General features: G+C 40.0%; 1 pseudogene; it reads right to left on the bottom strand.

The window, feature by feature from the left end:
- Positions 1 to 5,686: 5,686 nt before the first annotated feature.
- On the bottom strand, positions 5,687 to 6,378 carry LOC102915973 (large ribosomal subunit protein eL24 pseudogene; annotated as a pseudogene).
- Positions 6,379 to 6,669: the final 291 nt, after the last annotated feature.

Below are 6,669 nucleotides of genomic sequence, written 5' to 3'. Positions count from 1 at the left end.
AAAGAACAGACAGAAAGGAGGTGAAGCCTGACCTGGGGAGTAAAACCACCCAAGTTCCAAAGTCCTTATTAACTCTGTGGCCAGTTATTTAATCTCTACACTTTAATTATGACGTAGGGTTGCTGTGGGGGACGAACTGACGCGATGAATGTAAAGGGCACCGGGAAGAGCACCTATCGCTCTGCTTAAGAGGCCACCAAAAACCCATTAAACACTACGTTACTTCTGGGAATGGACACAAGTAACCTGAAGGCTCCTCATCACGAGAACAGCACAGGATAACCTGCTTTATCTTCACTGACATGATGAAACATCCAAAAATATCAGTTTTCAGAAACAGTTCTGAAAATTGAAAGAGGTTTTAAGGAGTATTGAATATCATTCTGCACATTTCACACATTATTTATGTCCTGACAGTCATATTACTTCTTTTTCTTTTTTCTTTCTTTCTGTTTTTTTTTGTTTGTTTGTTTTTGTTTTTGTTTTTTTTTTTTGGTTTTTTGAGGTAGGGCTTCTCTATGTAACAGCCCTGGCTGTCCTGGAACTTGCTTTGTAGACCAGGCTCGTCTGAAACTCACAGACAAACTCCTGCCTCTGACTCCTTGAGTGATGAGATTAAAGGCATGTGCCACCCCGCCCAGCTTTCATGTTTCTAATTTAGATAATAATTTGCATTATTTTAGAGTAATGATACCATATATTGGAAGTCCAAGTGGATTTCTATTCTTAATATCTATTTCTTTCTATTAGTTGCATAGAGAAATCGTATTGGTTTCATGAATCATGCACCTTCAGTATTCATTCACTTTGTTGTAGCTGTCATTAAAATACATAAGGGCCTAAAAATAAATGTAACCTATATAGAGACTGAATTTGAAGTTTTAGAACTGTGAAATGATTGTTAGAGTAATAAAAAGAGCACTAAGACCGATACCATGCATATATCTGTTTGTTGTTTTATTGAGACAGGGTCTCCTGTAGCTGAGGCTGGCCTTGAACTTACTATGTAGCTGAGGGTGACTCTGAGCTCCTGATTCTTCACTTTGTCCAGCTGAGACTCTGTTTTAAAAACATCAACAGGATCATGAGTATCAGCTGCATCGAAATCAATTAATCTTTTCACATAGCTTTAGTATAAAACATTGATCTTGTGCTCTCCAGATCTCCACTTACGTTAACTACTAAATGCATATCAACAATTGTGATTCTTAACATTCTGTTCCATTTATAAAATCACCAGAAGATATGGCAAAATTTAGAAGGTCAAAAATGTATAGAAATACTCAAGCTAGAGAAAACTCAAGTCCCTAAAAACTGCACCAAAATACACTCAGGAGTTAAGTAAAGTGTATTCAGAAGTGGAAGAAAATTAGTTTCACACTTTAAGAGGAACAGCGGAATTTTTTAAATTACTGAGCTCTTTCATTTGCAATCCGGAAAATTTTCAGGAAAGCAGAAGTTCAAAAATTTTATGTTTTAGTTTTGCATATTTGAGTTTTACCTTTTGTTTTGTTTTGTTTGTTGTTTGTTTTTCAAATAGTCTTAATGTGTAGAACAGATTAGCCTCAAACTCAAAATTCTCCTGCCTCAGCCTCCTAAGTGTTGGGAGTAGGGGTATGGGCATTATGCCTAATTGAGGCCTAAGTTTTCTGATTCCACTCTGGGATCTGCCACAATAGAAGAAAACTCACTAGGTGCTAACGTAAAAAAAAAAAAAAAAAAAAAAAAAAATTCATTTAAATTTTATGTACTCCATAAAACTTCCCTTCTTCCCCTCCCAGGATGGAGTTCACATTTAGACAATTGTTTTGAGTTTATCTATGCTGTTATATGCTGAGTAAATAACATCCAAGAGATTAGGACTGTTACGACAAGAACTTGTTTTAATCAGAAGGAAGGAAACTACTACTTTGCCCGAGAGTGAGTAAATGTCACACAGCTAGGGAAAGCATCAGTTCACTTTAGAAATCATAACAGCACCATCCTGTACATGCATCTAACAACACTGTTCACTACATAACATACAAATGATCTAAGGCAGTGGTTTCCCTCAAAAACAACCACTTTACACAGAGATTTAATCTCAGTATTATACAGGCAAACACAAGAAACCCCCCATTGGCTATCTGAAAGTTCAAGGCTTCTAAAAATAGAAATGAAGCTGGGAGGGGTTGACCATGCCTGTAATGCTAGCCCTTGGGAGGTAGAGGTGGGATCTGGAGTTCAAGGTCATCTTCATCTATATAACCAGTTCCAGGCCAGCTTGGACCACAGGAGATGGAGATCCTGAGTCACAAAAATAACAAAACGGAATAATGAAACAATAAAAGAGGAAAGAATATGGGTGGATTTCAAAGCTCACTTCTGGAAGTAGGAATGGTGAAAAACAGCGTTAGCCAAGTACTCCAGAAAATGTTTATGTGGTGAAACATGAGACATCCCCCCCCCTTTTTAAAGATGAGTTCTTGTTATATAGTCCAGGTTAGCCTCAAACTCATCACCCTCTGGGTCAGCCTCCCAGGTATGTGCAACCATGCTCAAGTCTTTTTCAGTATTTGAAATGATTTTTCCCACCTTTGTTTCGCTTTGTTTGGCTGCTCTGTTTTGCTTTGTCTTTTGAGATAGAGTTTTATACAACACTCGCTGTCCTCAAACTCACTGTGTAGCATCCTCCTCCCTCCAGGTTCTAAGTGCTGTGATCACTTAGATACAGGTGTGCATCACTCTGTCCGATTTCAAAGGTTCTTAATCTCCAACCTAAGAAGATGGGATTTTCTTTTCTTTTTACTGTTGTAACATAGAGATTTAATGAAGAATCTAGAACCCTAGAAAGATACTAGGAGAGAAGCATGTTAGAAACTTCAAATTAGTGGCAAAGTGGAGGAGGGCAGGAGCAAGACAGAGAGGATCTTACTTGAATTAGTGACATAGCAGATGCCAGTTGAAGCAAGTTGGCAGAGGAAATTGTTGGATGGACTGGAGTAATCAAGGGTCTGGATAAAAGAAAAAGAGTTGCTGGGGTCGAGAGATAGTGACGACACTCCACTTCATTGAATGCAAAGGCCAGTGGCAGAATGCATCCTTAATGTGTTCACGGACCTGAGCGCTGCATGGAGGAAGCAGTGGAGAGACTCAATGCCTAGTCTTCCTCCCCAATTCAAAGGCTTATTTGAAAGCCCCCTTGGCATTTGAACGTGCTTACCAGAGCATATCATAAGCTGTAATACCTTCTCCCTCAGATTCACCCAATCTTATCAAAAATTACTAGTCTTGACCCACTTCTAGGAGAACTCTGGCATGAAACACGTGTAGCCTAATTCTGGAGAGAGACCTTAACAGCATGCGTCCCATTGAGTTATCTCGCTGCATAGAAACAGTGTAGAGAATATCCTCACCATAGGAAGGAAGCTAAGTACTGAGACCGCCCTTAGTACTAAGAAGGAACAAGGAGAAGGAGAGCCCCAGTGTAACTCAACAGATAATCAGCCAGTATTTCTGTATTCAAAGCTCTGATTTGAATAAACACTGGTGTCAGGGTTAGATTCCTTCTAAAAAAAATTAAGAATTAAAACACACTGCAAAAAATAAATAAAATAGGCTGGGCAGTGGTGGTGCATGCCTTTAACATTAGCACTCAGGAGGCAGAGGCAGGCGGATCTCTTAGTTAGAGGCCAAGCCTGGTCTACAGAATGAGTTACAGAACAGTCAGGGATACACAGAGAAACTCTGTATCTAAAAACTAAAATAATAATAATAATAATAATAAGCATTGCAGAGATGGTTCAGCAGTTAAGAGACCTGGGCTCAATTCTCAACACTCACATAATGACTCATAGCCATCTGAAACTCCAGTTTCAGGGGATCTGACACACTTTTCTAGCCTCCACTGGTAACAGGCACATAAGTGGTGCACAGACATTCACACAGGCAAAACACCCCATACACATTAAACAAATAAATAAGCAAACAAATAAGTATTGTTTTAATCACTAAGCAATCTGTACCACTGTCTCCCGTTCACAATACAATAGTATAAGATTTGTGCTCTGAAACTCCCTTCACCACTGATTAAATGGGAGGCTGAAGGGAGATCAGGAAAGCCAAGTGACCCCACTGAACACCAAGTAATAGATCACCCTGTCCCTAAGGGCCATATCATTTACTGCAACCTTTATTTGGTCCTAACTGGTATCACTTGGAGGCCTACAATCACTCTAGATTTCACATGCCCACTGACCTCCATGCATGATAAATCCTCTTCACTGCCAATTAACAATGCATCTCCCAAGATTCCTTCCAAAAACAGTCTCAGTCCATCAAATTATATGAGCTGGGATCTGGAGAGGTGCATTGGAAACATTCATTTCCCCATCCTATTTCCCCACACCAAGTCAATGTACGTCAGCTCAAGTCGTCATCAATTACAATGATAGCATTTCCAAAGTATGTTTTTGAACTTAATGATTCAGATGTGTCTCTATAGCCTCTGTCTTCTTCCAAAACACCAGGGTCAGTTTAGACCAAAGCAGTGGGATTCCTGTTTTCTTTGAGCCCAATTTTCCTGTCTCTCCTGCATTCTCTATACAGAACCCAGATTTATTTCATTTGATGTGTTTTATTTCATCACCCTCTCTGTTAAACATCATCCAATGAACCGCTATTGTGCTTAGAATATAGCAATGTTAGCCGGGCGGTGGTGGCGCATGCCTTTAATCCCAGCACTCGGGAGGCAGAGGCAGGCGGATTTCTGTGAGTTCGAGGCCAGCCTGGTCTACCAAGTGAGTTCCAGGAAAGGCGCAAAGCTACACAAAGAAACCCTGTCTCGAAAAACAAAAACAAAAACAAAAAAAAACAAAAAAAAAGAATATAGCAATGTTTCTCAAAAGTTTCCAAGATTTTTCCGGAATGACTTTCTTTAATCTCACTAAATTCAGCGCGTGCTGATGTCTTGTCTCCCATGCTCTGGTCACTGATTTCTCCTGAATTTCTTATATGTATCATGGAAGAATGTACTGTTCCCTCCATAATGGCCTACATTCTACCCACCTCCAAGGTTTGTCACTGACATCACCTCCTCAGGAAAACTTTTCTTAACATAGCCAAACTCCATGAGTTGCCAATGTCTCCCTTTTAAAATCCACCCATCCTTCCACGTAGCAAATGGCTGATGAGTTTGAAAATTTAGGTGTGTTTAATTTGCTTCATCTATTTTTTTTCCTACCATCTATAAAAGCCTAAGTGCAGAAACCTTTGTTACTGTACCTCTGGTGATATAGAAGAGGCTTTATCATACACACCCCACAAAAGCTCTGTTAGAGCTGGAGCTATATAACATCTCTAGTTGGTCGTTATAACTCTGCTGTCTAGGGATGTGTAGAGACTGGCCGAGAAGCTCCTCAAATACAGGTAAATGAATGATAGAGTCTGCTTCTTGCTCAAACAAGTCCTTAAATTCTTTCCATCTATAAATTCTTGACCTTTGTTCTAGACCACACAAAGGATGATCTCTCTCTCTCTCTCTCTCTCTCTCTCTCTCTCTCTCTCCTCTCTCTCCCTCCGTCCCCCCCTCCCTTCCAAACCCCCTCCCCCATAAAGACAGAGCATGTCATTTCCTTTCCACATCTTCCTTCAGCCAAATTTTATTTTATTTCATTTTATTATTTTTTTAAGAGTTAGAGATCCATCTTTATTCAAAACTCTGATATACCAAGTTAGCATTCTCCACCGACTCGGGAAGGGAAGCAGAGACCTTCACAGCCTTCACAATCTATTGTTTAGGTGCTGCTTTTAAAAGTAGGGGCCTTGGCAGCAGCCACTGCTGTCTTCTTGGACGCCTGCTTAGCCTTTTTTGCTTCCTTGGCAGCCCTGCTAGCCCACTCTTGCTGAGCTTTCCTAAATAACTTCTGGTTTCCGATTCCTCTTGGCCATTATATCAGCAAGAGACGCACCAGTGATAGTTTGCTGGAACTTAACTGCGTGGCCGGGTTCTTTGTTTGTTTGTTTGTTTTTAATTTCTTCCCACTGTCCTTTTTTGTGTCTTCTTCTGTAGAGGACAGTCCAGTTTACCTGCCGAGAATTCCTTCTGGAAAGGAATGTGGACTTGCATTAAGAAACGGGAAAACCTTCCGGTCGGTCCTGGCATAGAGCTTCCTGTCCGGGGTAGATATTGTACCCGCTGGAACTGCACAGCTCGACCTTCCTGGTGAGAGCTGCCAGCCAGAGGAAAGATGGCGAAGAGAAAGCCAGACAATTTTTAAATGAATGACTGGCTTCTAGATCTTTCATTTTTCTGTTTATCGTTCTCGGCACATTTTTATGATTTCTTTTTCCTTCTGAAATGTACAGGTACACTTTTTGACAATGCATTCCAACAGGCATGGTTATCCTATATTTCTACTGTTAACATCACTTAATTACATACTTTTGCAGTCAGGCTCCACTGTTAATTTATAGTGAACTCTCAGCACATTATTAAATCCCAGGAATGTGATTAGACCAGGTCATCTGCTTCTAGTACTTATGCATTTGATTTTGTGAATATAAGTTGGGGTTTACATACATTTCTGATAAACATTCATGAGATTTAATTCCAATATTATACCTTTGAGGTCTTTCTGAGTCTTTGTTCAGATATATAGTCTCAGTGATATGTCATCCAGAACTCTCAAA

This window comes from Peromyscus maniculatus, chromosome 15, assembly GCF_049852395.1.
Source record: "Peromyscus maniculatus bairdii isolate BWxNUB_F1_BW_parent chromosome 15, HU_Pman_BW_mat_3.1, whole genome shotgun sequence".
NCBI classification, from domain to species: domain Eukaryota; kingdom Metazoa; phylum Chordata; class Mammalia; order Rodentia; family Cricetidae; genus Peromyscus; species Peromyscus maniculatus.
Note: the sequence above shows the minus strand (reverse complement) of the source record. Positions and strands in the feature narration are given on the sequence as shown.